Source organism: Palaemon carinicauda, chromosome 18 (assembly GCF_036898095.1).
Source record: "Palaemon carinicauda isolate YSFRI2023 chromosome 18, ASM3689809v2, whole genome shotgun sequence".
NCBI classification, from domain to species: Eukaryota; Metazoa; Arthropoda; class Malacostraca; order Decapoda; family Palaemonidae; genus Palaemon; species Palaemon carinicauda.
In genome coordinates, this window is record NC_090742.1 from 49,083,674 (window position 1) to 49,101,173 (window position 17,500).

A 17,500-nucleotide genomic window follows, 5' to 3' on the forward strand; every position below is an offset into this window, starting at 1 on the left:
TTGCTTAGTTGATTGATGTAAAGAGTTCGAGGATTGGAGCAAAACTGCAAAATCTGTAAAGAAAAGAAAAAGTGGTAAATTTGTTTATACAAAAAATCACTAAAATTTTTGGTGTGAAAGGAAGGCTATATTTATTGTAGTAATACTTATTGGATCTGGATAAAATTTTCCAAAAGTCATCTACAATGATCCTAGATGATGGCAAAACAATAAAAAAAAATATATCTAGTAACTATAAACTGGAAAAGAATGGCTTGGTTTCAATGTAACCCCTACCACACGAGATTTACGGAAATGAAAGGCAAATTTAGAGTAATAATAAATGATGGATATGCATGAAATTTTGACAAAGTAATCTTAAATGACCCTAGATGAGGGCAAAAATGTTAAATATTATATTTAGTAAGTATAAACTGGTCAAAAAAACTAATTGGGGAAACTTACCACGTGCGATGGCACTGGTCGCAGACGTAGTTGACATGCGAGTTACATGCAGGCTTATGGCACTTCGCACACAGAAGCTTGGTCCTGGCATTAGAAGTCGAAGGGCAGAGAGGGCATCTGTGGCACTTCTCACTACGTTTTTGAGTGTCTGGGGCTTCGTCTTCGGGCTCTTTTACCTCAAAAACAGAGCAAATGAGGTAAGTCACGTCCCTTGGGAGGTACCTCTTTTGCAAAAGTCGACTAAGTGCCCAGTCACGGGCGAGTTCCATGGCCAAATCTACATAAAATTGCCTCCTATTGTATAACTTGTTGCCTGGCAAGTTTTGGTGGATGTAGAAGGCATTGTTCAGCACAATATTTAGTACACCATAGAAGATACATACAGGCCACCTCCGTGTCTTCCTACTGCAGGTCAGGGCAGAGCATATTTGGTCGAAGGTGTCGACTCCTCCCTTCGTTGCATTATAAAACATATGAATATGGCTTTTTTTGTTTTCAATAACTGTGGGATTGTGATGGACAGTTGAAAGAATCTGGATCCTTTTTGTGGTCTTCACACGTTGGCACAAAAGTGTGACCTTGTCCTCGTAGTTATACGAGGCCACACATTCGCCCAAACCCAGGGGTGTTGTCAGCATCACAGAAGGCGTGTAAGGTTTTGGACGAATAGTGTCAACTAAATGCATCCCAAATTGACGGAGACCCCTGGCTAAGGGCAAGGAAGTAAACCAGTTATCGGTGGTAACAATACGGCCAGTCTTCCTGAAGGGACGGGTTAGCTCCATCGTGAAGTACTCTCCCAAGGGTGTACTTGTAGTGGTAGTCCCCTTGCCTAAGTAGGGAATTGCATTGCACATGTAGTATGTCTCTGCATCACAGGCCATAACTAACTTGATGCCATACCTAAGAGAAAAGAAATAAAATGCAATCAGTAAGTCATCAATCAACACTCACAGGTAATCAATGAAAGTAAAATAAAATTAAATAAAATAAAATAGAATAAAATGAAATAAAATAAAATGTACATATATAAGTAAAATATACTGTACATAATAAATAAATAATGAATGTTAATAATTTATATATAATGGAATAAATACGAATGACAATAATAAAAAAAATAATTTTTAGTCATCAATGAATATGTAGTCATTATAAAAATGTAATAAGATTCACACTGAACATAAATAGAATGTACTGTACATAATAAATAATGAATGAATGTTAGTAATTTATATATAATTAAATAAATGCCGATTCCAATATTAAAAAAATATTTTTGGTCATTAATGAATATGAAGGAATTATAAACATGGAATAAGATTTATACTGAAGAAAATGCAATAAAATCTATATAAAGAAAATTAAAATCTTTTACTTACTTTGCTGGTTTATTCGGGATGTATATCCTGAAAGCACACCGTCCCCTGAAGGCGAGGAGCTGCTCATCCACAGTAAGATGCCCACTTGGTTCATAATTTGCAATGCAGTTTGCAATGACCTGGTCCCACAAACTCCTTCTAGCAGCAAATCTGTCAGTCTTCACACGTTCCTCCCTCGTGGCAATGCTGTCAAATCGTAGAGCCCTCTGAATAAAGCAAAAGCGGCGCTCACTCATGACACTCCTGTAGAAGGGACATCCTTGAGCTTGGAGAACATCTCTTCCGATGTTAAATGATTATCCTTCCATGCCCCTGTCATGATGAGGATCCCAAGGAACGCACGGAACTCCATGAGGGTCAGGTCCTTCAAGGTGGGGTCGTTTTGCCGCTTGCACTTGTTTCTGAGGATGATGATCTTGTCGTTGGTGTGGACGACCACTTCAGCAAGTAAGGCATCCGGCAAAAACTTGGCAAAAACTTTGGCAGGAGTACAACACCCGATGACGCTCATGGTAGGGCCAGCATTGTCGAACTGGTCGATCTTCATAATGGGGGGCATTGTTGGGTTTGGCTCTGAGTGCCACTTTGTGTTGTCCTTAGCCTTGTAGGAGTTGTCCGGCAATCTCTTCAATGCCACACCTTCTGCAGGGCGAAAAGGGCCTCTCCTCCTTTTCCTACTTCTGAGCTCTACGGCACTAAGGTCAGGATCAGCAGGAGACGCTGGAGGAGGCACAGGAGATGCTGAAGGAGGCACAGGAGACGCTGCAGAGGACACAGGAGACGCTGAAGGAGGCACAGGAGACGGTGAAGGAGGCCTATGAGCGAGGGAACGCGAAGGAACTGCATGCGAGGTGGCCAAATCTTGCATCACATCGGCTACTTCTCCCTCAAGATTAGCAGCCAAAAGTTGGGCCTCTTCCTCCTCTTCCTGCCAAGTTACGGCATCGTGAAGGTCGTCAAGTACACTGACTGCTTCATACGTCGATGGAGAAGGTTCTTCTTCATCACTACTCAAGAAGAGAACCTCCAAAACCTCTTCCTCCGACAGGTTTCTCTTAGCCATGGCAAAATCTGAAAATAGGAAAAAATCTAAAATTAGAAATTAACCTCAAAATCATATATTTACTGCACTATGATCCAATATGGCGATTGGTATGGGTACTAAAATAATCCACAAATACACTCATAACTTATAGTAATTGATAAAGTAATAAGTAATAAAGCAGTAATGTAAAATGCAAAAACTTTGCAATGGCATCACTTACCCTCTTAACGCTAACTTTGGAGGGTGATATCCGGTGAACAGGGCGGAGCAGAGATGATACACGTGTTGCTTCTACTAAAGCTGGTGAACGACTGACTCACCCTGGAAAAGATGCTAGATCATGCGAGGCGTCGCTGCGCAGGAACAAAAAAACGAGTTTTGCGCAGAATCGTGGTGCAGATATGACACCACGCTACCTGTCCAGGGTTAAGATCAGACTCAAGGATGCAAGCAGGGTTTGGAAGAAGAGAGCTTCCACAGCTCTCCGCGATCATCAGAAGACGACCCCAGAGTTGCTTCGACGGCAACTCCATCAGTGGTCAGATGCCAGAAGTCTTTCCAAGACGGTTCCGCTGCACTTTCCTCCTCCTGCAGTGATTCTACATACGGACGCCTCACTAGACGGTTGGGGGGGTCATACTCCTCTCACCCCCCAGATGCTGAAGCCTTGATGAGGATGGGGGCTTAGGGATTAGCAGTTGGGCTCTAATGAACAGTGGGAACTACTTCCCCACTGGACCTCGGTGTCCAACTGTTGATACAACTAAATTAGTCAGCACTTTCTCTCCGTTCTTTTGATTACTTTTTTTCTCCCATCTCTTCCTCTTGGGCATGAACTTGTTGACGACTTTGGCTTGTATGACTTAGGTTTTGACTGTGTGGTGGGATGTTGCAACAACAACCCCCACACCCTGAATCACTCTACCAGACAATTGTCCCACAACACAAACTTTCCCCTTACTTTATCAACTGGACTCTTGGACAGAAGGAAAATTTAAACAACACATAACCTTAAAACTATATTTCCTAATACCACAATACTTAACATGGAACCATTCACAATCAAAATAATAATGACACTTACAACTTCTCACTAAATATACAATAACCACCATTCAAATAATCAACAAAACCCCTAACAAAACTTAAATCAACCGCACCCCAACACCCAAATAAATATCTGTGTTCATATATATTTTATAGACACCAACACTGTCTATACACACAAGCCAAACTGTCTTTTATGGCACAACACCACTATATGAAACCAGAAGACTGTCTTAAATTTCCATAACGGCTTTAACTCCTCGGGGTCATGGATGTCATCGTCGTCGATATCATCATCATCATCATCATCATCCGAAATCTTAATTGTAATAAACAGGCCAGGTCGTCAACAGTTGGTCAATCAAATGAGCAGTCCAAACAAAATCGTAATACAGGCCAAGTCATCAACAATACATCCACTTTCTGAAAAACTTTGGTCTTTCCAAAGGAGGAATCACGGCCTGCCAAAATAAAAAAAGAAAAACACTTATGAACACTCCTAACTAACTGAACTATCGCACTATAATCAAAGATAAATAATAAATTGTTCCTATCATTCGCAATCACGACAAGCAAAGATAAACAAAACTGTACTTACTTAGAATATAAATAATCAACACTTCCACGCTGGTAAAAGAATAAGAAATATAATCCAGTATTCAATCACACAACTGCTTCCAGTCGCAGTCAATCAAAAAAAAGCATTCTCCCAAGACATTCACCACTGTCGTAACCTAACTAAAAACATAAACAAACAATCTCATTTATACCAACAGTCTTTCTCACCACAAACAATCGATACACTAACTACTCTCTCTCTCTCTCTCTCTCTCTCTCTCTCTCTCTCTCTCTCTCTCTCTCTCTCTCTCTCTCTCTCTCTCTCTCTCTCTCTCTCTCTCTCTCTCTCTCTCTCTCTCTCTCTCTCTCTCTCTCTCTCTCTCTCTCTCTCTCTCTCTCAGGATTTGGCAAGCAAAAAAATAAAAATAAAACAAAAATTAATCCTCCACAACTGCTTCTTTGGATTTGGCTCAGGGTGGGATGGATGTCATACCATTTCAACCTGTACAAATTTAGATGCCATCACCCTCTGGCAGACCCCATTGGGTGCAGACTAAGTCTGTTAAGAGTCTGGCTCCAATGATCCTGTTTTAAGTCGCCCATATTTGCGGGTAATGGGTGACGCCAGGCATTGGAGTCATCGGTGGGGGGCTAACTATCCCTACTGACCAGTGTACGGCCACCTTAAGAGAGGCAGCCCCTCTCTAATAGAGGACTGGTCCCCGCTGAAGCCTCTTCTCGTGTTGGGCCACATGGAATAGGAGAGGAGGACTGACATCCTCCGATAAGAGGTGGATAACCCGGCTTGCTTCTACTTCAAAAACTAACCCCTCTGTTGACGACCTGGAAACTCTAAAGGACCATTCTACTAGTGTTCAAAAACAAAGTAATTTGGGTGATATGGAGAATTTGCGAATCCTTCATGTCACTCAGATTCCCATTGAAACTAATTACGATGTGCTGTATAAATTATTTCAATGTTATGGTCACATCAGGGAAATTAGAATGAGGCTTGAAGGTGACAAATGGGATTCATGGATATCATTTGATAACCATGATGAAGCATTAAATGCAATCAAAGATATCATAAATATTAAAATCAGTAATTTGAATTTCAAGGGTGCTCTTTGCGATCGGGTACCTAAGAATCTAGATGTATATAAACCTGCAGATTGGATTGATAAAGGTATAGAGGTAGTTGTACCCTCCCAGAGAAAGCCAAAACCACCAAAGTGGCTTGTTGCTCAATGAAAAGGGAGTACTGGAAATTATTTCAAGATATGTAAATTTCTTCAAAAGAAAGTAGGTACCATTGCACCAGGAGATATATCTCGGTTTGGAAAGAACAGTTTCCTAATAAGTGCCAAATCAGAAACTCAATCTGTTATACTTTCCAATTTAAATACAGAGAGCGATGACATAAAGCTGGATGTGAAACCCCATCTAAACTTCAGTTATGGAAGGGGAGTAGTTTTTAATAGAGACTTATATGAATTCACAGAAGAGAAGATATTGGCCATGTGTCCTTCAACTGTGTGGAAAGTGCATTAAGTCCCTGGAACGTCAATGATTGTCCTGACTTTCCAGGATGCTGATGTGCCTTTCCACATTTACATAGAGAATGAACGAATTAAAGTTCGAACTTTTAAGCAGAAGCTGCAGCAATGTTTTAATTGCTTTAGATATGGGCATCCATCTAAAGTATGCAAGAATAATAAAATGTGTAGTACTTGCTCCATTGTTTACCATGGAGAATGTACACTATAGAGGCCAATTGTATAAACTGCAATTCGAATCACAAATCTACTGATAGGAACTGCCAGCAATATAAGTTGGAAGAGGCTGCTATCAATAAATCCAGTATCGAACACATAAGTGTGGGGCATGCCAAGAGACTATTGAGTAAATCAGCGTTATGCAAAACTATTGAAATCAGGAGAAAAAATGAGGCTGGAGACATCCAACCCACTTAATACTGCCTCTATTCCCCAGAAAAGAAACTTGCCATCTTCTGATAGAATTCTAGAGGATAAGACAAGAATATCACGTAAGACTTTGCTCACCTCTAGTAAACCTTTGTCCCCCACTACAAAGGATAATACTAACCTCTCTCAGGCTATATCTTTGCCTGATTTGGTGGAGGTTCCACATAAAACAGAGGTATCAGGTGCACCTGTAGTGGGGAAAACATCAAAACCTAATAAATCACCACCTGTCAATAGGAAAAGAGAGAGACCTCCATCTCTCTCACCCCCATCCATTAAAAACACCAAAGTTATGACATCAAATAGATATGATGTTTTGCCTGTTGATATTTCAGGTCAACAGGAAAACTTGAATCAATCAATAATTCAAGTTGAGGTCCACCATCCCCCACAAGAATTAGGTAACAACAACACTGAAAAGGCTAATATAAAACCTAATTTATCAAACCCAAACTTGAAGCCTACAGAAATTATTGTCAAATCAAAAACTGTCAATGGGAAGGCCTCATCAAAGTTGTCTTCCAGAAAATAATACATAGTTTTTTCATCCATTTTGGAATGAAATTGTCAGGGTTTGAGGGCCAAACATGAAGAACTTAAGCTCTTAATTCACGAGCATTCCCCCATAATTGTATGTCTCCAGGAGAGCAAGCTTGATGCTAATACCCCTTGTCCTCGCGAATATATTAGTTATAGGACACCTTTTGATCACGGAGTAGGGAGCCATGGCGGAAGTCTCACATTCGTTCGTCGAGATGTTCCCCAAGTTCCTTTATCTGCCCGTACACCTCTGCAGGCAGTGGTTTTACAGATTGATATAGGGAGAAGATATACAATCTGTTCACTGTCATCATCATCATCTCAGCCTTCAAAAGTCCTTTGTTGGATGCAGGCCTTCCCCAGGTTTCTCCACAGACTTCTATTGTAAGCTATTCTGTGCCACTGTTGCTTATGTTGGTCTAAGTCATCTCGCCAGCGGGTTTTTTGTCTTCCTCGGTTTCTTGTGTATCCTCGGGGTGTCCATCGGTTGTTCGTGATGTCCATCGGTTGTCTGTCATCCTGGCAATGTGCCCTGCCCAGTTCCATTTGAGCTTGCTAATGGTTTCAAGGATATCCATTACTTTAGTTTTTTACGTATCCATTTAGCTGTTTTTCTATCCTTCCATGTTAGATTTAGCATAATTCTCGCATGTGCCCTCTGCATTGTTCGTAATTTAAGGGAAAGCTTTTTTGTTAGATTCCAAGTTTCGGCCCCATAGGTGACAGTGGGGAGGATACACTGATCATAGACTTTCCTTTATAAGATGATAGGAATCTTCTTATTTTTTAACACTGTACTGGCTCTTCCAAACGCTTGCCAACCGAGGGTTATTCTTCTTTTTATTTCGCTCCCTTTACAGGCGTCATGTAGAGAGATTCGTTGTCCTAGGTAGATGTAGTGGTCCACTTCCTCAATTTGTTGGTTTTCAGTTTCAAGTATGTCATCTGCATTTTCAGTATATTTATTGCTCATGACTTTGGTCTTTTGGAAGTTCATGTGGAGGCCAATTGATTTGCTTGCTTCATTTAGCTCGGTGAGCATATGTTGAAGCTCTTCTTTGGTGTGAGCAATGATAATGATGTCATCAGCAAATCTTAAGTGACTTAGATATTCTCCATCTATTTTTTTTCCTTTTTCTTGCCAGTTGAGTTGTCGGAAAGCTCTCTCCAGGCAGGCAGTAAACAGTTTGGGTGAGCTAGTGTCACCTTGTCGGACACCTCTCTTGAGTTGGAATGGTTCAGAGTCCTTATGGAGGTGAATAAATGATGTTGCATGGACATAGATGTGACAGAGTACATTAATGTAAACTGAGTCAACTCCCTGTTCTTCCAGCGCTGACATGACTTCCTCAGTTTCAACCGAGTCAAATGCTTTGTTGTAATCTACAAGTGCTACTACTAGTGGTATCTTATATTCATTTGTTTTCTCAATTATTTGGTTTACTGTTTGTAGATGGTCAATTGTGGAGTAGCCTCTTCTAAAGCCCGCTTGTTCCCTTGGCTGATTTTCATCAAGCTTTCCTACAATTCGGTTGGTGATAACTTTGGTGAAAATTTTATAAATAACATTAAGGAGGCTGATTGACCGCTGGTTGTTCATGTCCCTGGGGTCGCCTTTTTTGTAGAGTAGAATGACTATAGCTTTATTCACTGTACTTGCCTCCAAGTGATAACGTATCGTATGATGATTTAGCAGAGGTGATTCAACAGCTCCCTCAACGTTTTCTTTTACTTGGAGATTTGAATGGTAGACATCCTTTGTGGGGTGATGTTTTAGCAAACACCAGGGGCAATATTATATCATCAATTGTGGAAAACGAGGATGTAGGACTACTTAATACAGGAGAGCCCTCACACTTCCATGTTCAGACAGGTACCTTGTCATGCATTGACCTTTCAATTGCAAGTTCTAACTGCCTTCTTGATTTCGATTAGAGGACATTAGATAATTGGCATACTAGTGATCATGCACCAATCCTTATAAACACCAACAAGGGTTAAATTTCGTGAGCTAAGTGAAATCGAGGGTAGTGCAGAGCAGTTTGAGTGTGTTGATGATGCCATAGACCTACTGAATGGAACTTCTCCATACAGCAGGAATCAATTCGTTTCCCAAAACCACAGGACTATTCAAAAGATGACCAGTTCCGTGGTGGTCCTCAGAATTAACAGCCTTGCACAGAGCCACCAGAAAATCTCTGACTAAATTGCGTAGATGCCGTACGAATGAAAATTTGATAACCTACAAAAAGTGTAGAGCACAGTTCCGTCGTGCCATGAAAGAAGCTAGACACCAATCTTGGGTGGCTTTTGTTTCCTCCATTAATTGTAGAGCACCAACATCTTCTGTGTGGAGGAAAATAAAAAAGATTGCTGGCAAATTTACGCCAAACCCACTACCAGTGTTGAAAGTGAATGGTCAGTATGTGACTGAAGCAAATGAAGTTAGCAATGCCCTGGCTGACCACTTTTCAAATGTATCACGCAAGAGTGTAGCAGCTCCTGGTCACCAGTACAGGAGCATTGAAGAAAAGAAAATTTTAAATTTTGCAACAGGAAAGGAAGAAGTGTATAATTCTCCTTTTACTGAAAGAGAACTTGATTCCGCACTCGCTTCATGTAACGATGCAGCCCCTGGACCCGATGGAATTCCATATGCAGTGGTTAAACATGTACATTTTAATACAGTTATTTATTTTAAGCATTATTAATAGAATATGGCATGATCATAGTTACCCAAGTGTTTGGGAACTAGCCATTATTTTAGCCTTTTTAAAACCTGTAAGGACAAGTTTTTAGCAGCAAACTACCGACCTATTGCATTGACATCTTGTTTTTGTAAAATTTTGGAGAAGATGGTCAATGCAAGACTGATGTGGTACCTTGAAATAAAGAGTATTTTATTACTGATTCAATGTGGATTCAGAAAAATGCACTCAACAACTGATGTGTTGATAAGACTTGAGTCCTCTATTTGTGAAGCATTTGCTTCCAAACAGCACCATGTGACAGTCTATTTTGACCTAGAAAAAGCATATGATACCACTTGGAGATATGGTATACTGTACTTAAAACAATTCATGAATTGGGATTGAGAGGAGAGCCACCTCTATTTATTCAGGCATTTCTTTCAAATAGAGTTTTTCAAGTGAGAGTGGGGGAAGCTCTATCCGAGAGTAAGTGTCAGGAAGGAGTTCCTCAGGGGAGCGTGCTGAGTGTAACCCTTTTTGCACTCGCAATTAATGGGATATTGTCAGTCATTCCCCGGGATGTTCTCTCAACATTATTTGTGGATGATCTCTCAATATCATTTGCTGGAGCTAGAATGGCAATGGTTGAGAGAAAAATACAACTCTCAATTGACAAAATTATCCAGTGGGCCGATATGAATGGATTTAAGTTCTCGACAAGCAAAACTACTATTATCCATTTTTGTCGTATCCGGGGAGTACATCCAGACCCGGATATATACATTAAAGGTCAACGGATACCATGTGCAAGTGAAGCTAAATTTTTAGGTTTGATATTTGATTGTAGTCTTACATGGGTTTCTCACTTAAAAGCGTTAAAAGTTAAATGTCTCGAGGCTCTGAATATTTTAAAAGTATTGTCCCAGACTGCAATACTCTTTTGAAATTATAGAAGGCCTTGATTTTTTCCAAAATCAGTTATGCCTGTGAAATATACTCCTCAGCCACCCCAAGCGGGTTAAAGATATTAGATTCAATACATCATGGTGGTATTAGGTTGTCCACAGGAGCATTTAGAACCTCACCTATCCCAGGTCTCCTAGTTGATGCTGGAGAGTCACCTCTAGATCTCTACCGAATTTCTGCTATTATTCGGTATTGGTTTAGATTGCAAAGACTCCCTAATTCTTTAGCCTTTCAGACTGCAAGCCATAAGTCACTCTTTGAGTTGCACCCAAAATCTTTTCTACCGTATGGGTTTCGGGTGAAACAATTTTTAAACAGTCTTGATATAAATAGAATTAGGGTGCTTCCATTTAAGGTATCATCAACGTCTCCATGGAAATTACCAGAGATATCTTTTTGTAAATATTTTATTGGAGTTAAGAAGAATATGACTGACTTAGAATCCAGGTCTCTGTTTATGGAACATGTTGAAGAACATAGGGGATCCACTTTTATATATACTGATGGCTACAAATCTGATGCTGGCATTGGATTTGGTGTACATAATATTGGTTTTAATTGTAGAGGTGCACTTCCTCTAACAGCTTCAATATTTACTGCCGAACTGCATGGCATACTAACCGCTGTTGAGAAAATAGCGTTGGAAAAGGAGGGTAATTTTAAAATTTTTAGTGATGCAAGGAGTGCTCTTCAAGCTTTAGAAGTTTTTAATTCTAGTAACCCTCTAGTTTTAAAGATTGTAGAATGGCTTTTTATTATTGGAGGGAGAGGTATAACAGTTTGATTTTGTTGGGTTCCAGCACATGTAGGTGTGTCTGGGAATGAGAAGGCAGATTTACTAGCGAAGAATGCGGCATCCGAGTTGCTACCAAGGAGGTATCCCATTCCCTGTAACGATTTCCTACCTTACATCAAGAAATTGGTTTATAATAAATGGCAACAGCACTGGGATAGTCTAGATGGCAATAAAAAGAGGGAAGTAACGAATATCATATCACCTTGGAGGTATAACATGATACCCCGAAAATGGGAGACGACTCTTTGTCGTCTGCGTATTGGTCACACACGAGTTTCTGCTGAAGGGCCAACACCAACCGTATTGCGAGGACTGTTTAGTACCTTTAACAGTGAGGCATTTGTTGACCGAATGCCCTAATTTTACTAACTTAAGAATCAGATATCTGTTTGAGGCTCGAGGTAAGGATGGCAGGTTCATCCTTGCCAAGATTCTTGAACATAATGTGTCATACTATGCAAGCGGAATTTTTAGATTTATTTCAGAAGCAAGTCTTCTGAAAACTATTTAATTATTATAATGACTTCTTAAATTTTATGGTTTTAATTGAATTCTCTTTTATTTTACATATATAAATGCTATCGGCGTCAATGACCTTGGATATCAGGATACCAGAAAACTTTCAATCAATCAATCAATCAATAATACTCCTCTCAAGAAAGTGCAAGGTCATTGGTCCCAGAGATTCCAGCAATTCCACATCAATATTCTGGAGGCCATGGCAGTCTTCTTATCCCTGAAAAGGCTGAAATTAAAGAACAACATTCACATCCGTCTCGTGTAAGACAACAAAGTAATAGTTCATTGCATCAACAGGCAAGGGTCAAGATCTCCTCAAATAACCCATGTAATTATTGCCATCTTTTCATTGGCTCAGAGGAAGAGGTGGCATCTGTCTGCCTCTCACCTTCACTGAATTCGGAATGTGATGGCCGACTCCCTATCTCGAACACATCCGGTAGAAATAGAATGGTCTCTAGACGAAAAATCATTCTCTTTCGTGCCGGAGGTAATCCCAGGTCCTCAAGTGGACCTGTTTGTAACGAGTCTCAACAAGAAACTTCCCAACTATGTGGCACCAAATTTGGATCTTTGGGCGATAGGCATGGACGCGTTGCACATGGATTGGAATCAATGGGAGAAGATTTATGTATTTCCACCCTTCAATCTTCTCATGAAGGTGTTGGACAAGTTTCGATCGTTCAGGGGGACAGCAGCCCTGGTTGCTCCTCTATGGCCGAAGAGCAACTGGTTTCCCTTGGTGACAGAGATGATCCCCAGGCTGGTTCCTCTACCCAGCCTGAGTGTGTCTTAAAAAGTACAGAGGAAGTCTGTCTTCGCTTCATCCTAGAAAACGAAAGCCCTTCATCTCATGATTTTTTCACATTAGCCATGGAAAAAAGATTCAAAATTCAACGGGCTAAATTGGCATTTGTGGAAAATTATAAAGCTTCCACTACTTTGAATCAGTATGAAACTTTGTGGAAGAAATGGGTTCGATATGTGAAAGATGAAAATCCATCTTTTATCTCTATGGATTTTTGTTTAGGCTTTCTGATCAATTTACATGCAAAAAGTTTAGCATCCTCCATAATTGCGTCATACAAGTCGGCCCTAGCTAGACCCATCTTGTATGCCTTTGACATAGATTTCAACTCGAACCTTTTCAACATGATTCCGAAGGCTTGCGCCAGGTTGAGACCATCAGTTCCACCGAGGCCGATCTCCTGGTCATTGGATAAAGTTTTACAACTGGCTTTGGAAGTTTACAATCAGACAGCTTCTTTACGAGATTTATCTCAAAAAATAATTTTTCTAATCGCGATGGCTTCTGGTGCTCGGGTTAGTGAAATTGTGGCTCTCTCTAGAGATGAAGGTCACATAAAATTTACAGACAATGGTGAATTTATAACCGGATCCTACCTTTTTGGCTAAGAATGAGCTACTATCTAAACGTTGGGGTCCATGGAAAATAGTTCCCCTCGATAGTGATCTCACCCTGTGTCCAGTACAATGTTTAAAGACATATCTTGACAGGACGAAGAATATTAAAAAGGGCCAATTATTGAGAGGTGACACGGTGGGATCAGAGTTGTCTTTGAAACAACTGAGAGCAAAATTGGCTCATGTTATTAGACGAGCAGACCGGGCTAGCATGCCGTTGGGTCATGACACTAGGAAAGTGGCATCGTCCCTGAACTTCTTTCAGTATATGTCATGTGAAGGTTTACAAGCTTATATTGGTTGGAAGTCCACCAGGGTGTTCTTTAAGCATTATATGAAGCAATTGGATGCAGTTCGTTATTTTGTGGTGGCAGCAGGTAGTGTTATAAAGCTTGCTGCAATGACGTAGCCCTCATATGCATCCTCGGGCGTTCTTCCAGCTTATTTTCTTTAATAAGTAAACTGCTTCATGATCTACATTAAACAATTTCAAAATTTAAAATTTCAGGATTTAATTTCATTTCTCTGAATTTTATAGGTGTACCTTTGTGGGCATATTGTTCCTATTTTAGGGCTGAGTTTAATATAATTCAGTTACTTGTTGGGAATTGACCCTCTACTGTATTTTGGAATTTAGCCATATACGGCAAATTTTTTTTTTAATCTTAAGATCTCCTTCTTAAAGGATTCTAGGATATAACAAATTCTCTTCCCTAATGCTTAATTAGGTAAAGAATTTTATTGGGGATATAATTTGGGGTGAATTGTAGATCAAATGCTCTTCATATAAACTGTATTGAACTTTGCTCAATTAGATTGTCTAATAAAAATTGTATAGTTTGATGCTCTTTATTGCTAGACTTAATTCCTGGTAGTAGAATTAAACTTAACATACTATGGGAATTTCTACCAACACTGCACACTAAGAATCTTTTTAAAGATGAGTATTTGTTCCTCCTTGGTTACTCACTACACTCATGGTATTGTTAATGTGTGTTCTTCACATCTTTTTAGGGGAGTGTTCTTCACCAAAGGGATGGTTGATAGCGGGTCACATATCTTTCCCCTTAGAACACTGCCATATTTTCCAAATCATGTCTATGTTGGATTGTTTTTCAGGTAGTAATGTATGATTATATTCCATCATATAAGTGGTGAGCACCAATTATGGCAGGTTTTCTCTTGGGGAAGCCTCACACCGAGTATACACAATGCTCTGGTACACTTCCATCAGGATGACATGGCTCGAACCCAAAAAAGGGATTTTGACGAAGGAAAAATTTACTTTTGGGTGAGATAGCAATGTCGTCTTTATGGCCTACCCGTTACAGCCTACTTTAACCCCCCCTTTGCTTGTTGGAGGCTTCTATTTCACAGTAGCGCAGCTGCGTCATGGAATGAGAAGCAGGACCGTATTGGAGCACTGGAAGGTGATAGGATGTGTAACGGCTCCTTACTTATCCTACCGCTTAGTGGACTAGACTGGGAAAGGTCTGTTTGGGGTGCAGATATCTATGGTTATCTTAGGATATGTCCCAGATTATACACGATATCTTCAGATAGTCGTTTCTGGGGGTTGGAACCCCGTGATACCTGACAGTAATTCTCATGTAACATCAATCGCAGAAATATTATACTGTAGAAGTTGCCAGAAGAAACTTCCATCAGGACGACATGGTTATCTCACCCAAAAATAGATTTTTCCTTCGTCAAAATCCCTTTTTTTCGTGTTGCGAGTCGCATTTTACGTGTAAATAGCCTAATTCATTTCAGACCCTATAAAAACACCACATTAAATGATTAGAAAAGGGATTTTGAGCAAAGTGAAAAATCTATTTTTGGGTGAGAGTGCCATGTCGTCCTGATGGAAGGGTTCCTTTAGGTAGCCTTCTAAGGGATATTTGTTACAGTGATATATCAGAGAAATAAACCGAAGGTCTCTAGGATTCCAACTCCTGGCGTGAGTATCAAATTAAGGATATCGCATAATGTCAGGGGACGTATTTTTTAGATATGACACATAGCAATCTTCACCCCGAATAGATTTAACTCTTTGATGTAAGGGGGGAAGAGTGGCAAAAGAAAGGGGTGCCGATCTAGGTACCCGGTGGACCTCCTATCTGTACTACTACTGGGCGCCATTCCTTTACTTGTCGTTAAACTGAAATAGCCGCAGATAGAGTAATTTAGGGCGGGGCCAGCAAAAGGGTGGGTCCATCAGGACGACATGGCGCACTCACCCAAAAATAGGTTTTTCACTTTGCTCAAAATCTGTTTTTATGGGCTCGGGCCATGTCTTCCTGATGGAAGCATACCAGAGAATCAACTTGAAAGTACTATATCTGTGGGTTAGTGTATGTGCCATCTACCTTGAATGGATTTCCTTATCTGGTCTCTTAGACCTGTATATGAAATTCCAGTTAACTGCCATTTCCACTAAGCCTGGAACTGGCTTAGTGCTTCCTGCCCCCTGCAGGGAAAGTGTCTACTTCGACAATAAGGATTCATGGTTTGTATTTCCGTAGGAACAAAAGGGAAAACTTTAGAGCTTACCTTTAATTACCATGGAAATCTGTACTGATTTCAAGTTCTCTATATTTATAGGGATTAAATAAAACTCTGGCATGTTTTATTTATATGCAACTGAGGTGGCAGAAATAAGATGCAGATAAGCTTTTGTATCTTTATTTTGCAACTAAATTATCAAATGTAGTTATAGCAAAGTATGAATCTGATCCAGCATTAATACATATCAGGGTTCATATTTTCACCTGTAAGGGAAAAATATATGTAATTTCATTATCGGAATAATGCCACTCAGTGAAGATGTGAAACCAAATCTGTCTGACTTGCTCAGATTTTGGACATGCATAAACACTGTGATGCAAACGTTCACCGGCACTGGTGTTATTGGTCAGATATGCACCTATACCTATATGGAACAGTCTGTTAATCATCATTATGATTTGCACTAGAAGGTACGTATATCCATGCACCCGACACACTGTTAAGTCCCAAAACAGTCCACTGTTCATCGCAGCACTAGACGACGGGTTCTATGACACTACCGTCCGCCACCACAAAATGTTTTATTTCATGTACTTGCTTCGCATTGTGTTTGTAGAAGACCCTGGATGATATCCACCCAGTGTATGAGCGGAGTCTTTCAAAGTCCATATGTTGAAAGAAATTCAACCAAGAAGCAACTTTGCTCGGATCGTGACCTGCGGGTGTACTGTCAAGATCTGCTCTGCGAATAAAGTAGGTGAGCTTCGCTTTCAGTTGTCTTAGGGAAAGGTTTGATCCTGAGGTTTCTCCTCTGAAGAGCTGTCCTCCCTTGAAGTCTGAAGTTCTTCGAAGATAGGCTTTAAGACACTCTACTGGGCATAGAGAGACATCTTCCTTCAGTGGGCAGATTATCCAAGGACCCCATCTCATAGTGGGTAGCTCATTCTTGGCAAGAAAGGCAGGAACAGGAAAAAGGTTCAGTTCTCCTGTGTCTAGGAACTGAATATGGCCTTTGTTTCTGAATAAGGCCACTATTTCACTAACTCTCACCCCCTGAGGGTATTGCAAACAGAAAGATGACTTTCTGTGTTAGATCCTTTAAAGTACAATCCTCATTGTTTAGGTTCGAAGCATAGTGCAAGACTTTGTCCAAAGACCACGTGATGGGCTTTGGTGGTGTTGCTGGCTTGAGTTTAGCGCATGCTACTGGGATCTTATTGAAGATTTCACTGGAGAGGTCCACCTCAAAAGCGTACAGAAGTGGTCTAGTCAGGGCCGACTTACACGAGGTAATCGTGGTAGAAGCCAGGTCTTGTTCGAGTAGGTGTATGAAGAATGCGAGCCAAATCTATCGATATTTCTGCCGGTTTCCTTGTTTTCACAAAGGACACCCATTTCTTCTAAGACGATTCGTATTGTCTCCTAGTCGAACTTGTCTTATACTCTTCGATGAAGTCAACTTTATTCTTCGAGATTCCAAACTTTTTATTTGCTGCTAGGGCGAGAAAATTATGAGATGCAGGTTGTTGGTTCTCGAGGATGAAGTATAAACAGTCGACTTCTGGACCAGTTGGGATACAATTGGGTCCGGCAGA

At 40.4% G+C, this 17,500-nt stretch overlaps 1 protein-coding gene and 1 pseudogene across 4 annotated transcripts in view; one reads left to right on the plus strand and one right to left on the minus strand.

Moving 5' to 3' along the window:
- The window catches only part of TAF1B (TATA box-binding protein-associated factor RNA polymerase I subunit B), a 411,270-nt gene that overhangs the window by 185,273 nt on the left and 208,497 nt on the right, over window positions 1-17,500 (plus strand). The window lies entirely within an intron of this gene.
- Window positions 355-2,508, minus strand: LOC137657067 (piggyBac transposable element-derived protein 4-like; annotated as a pseudogene).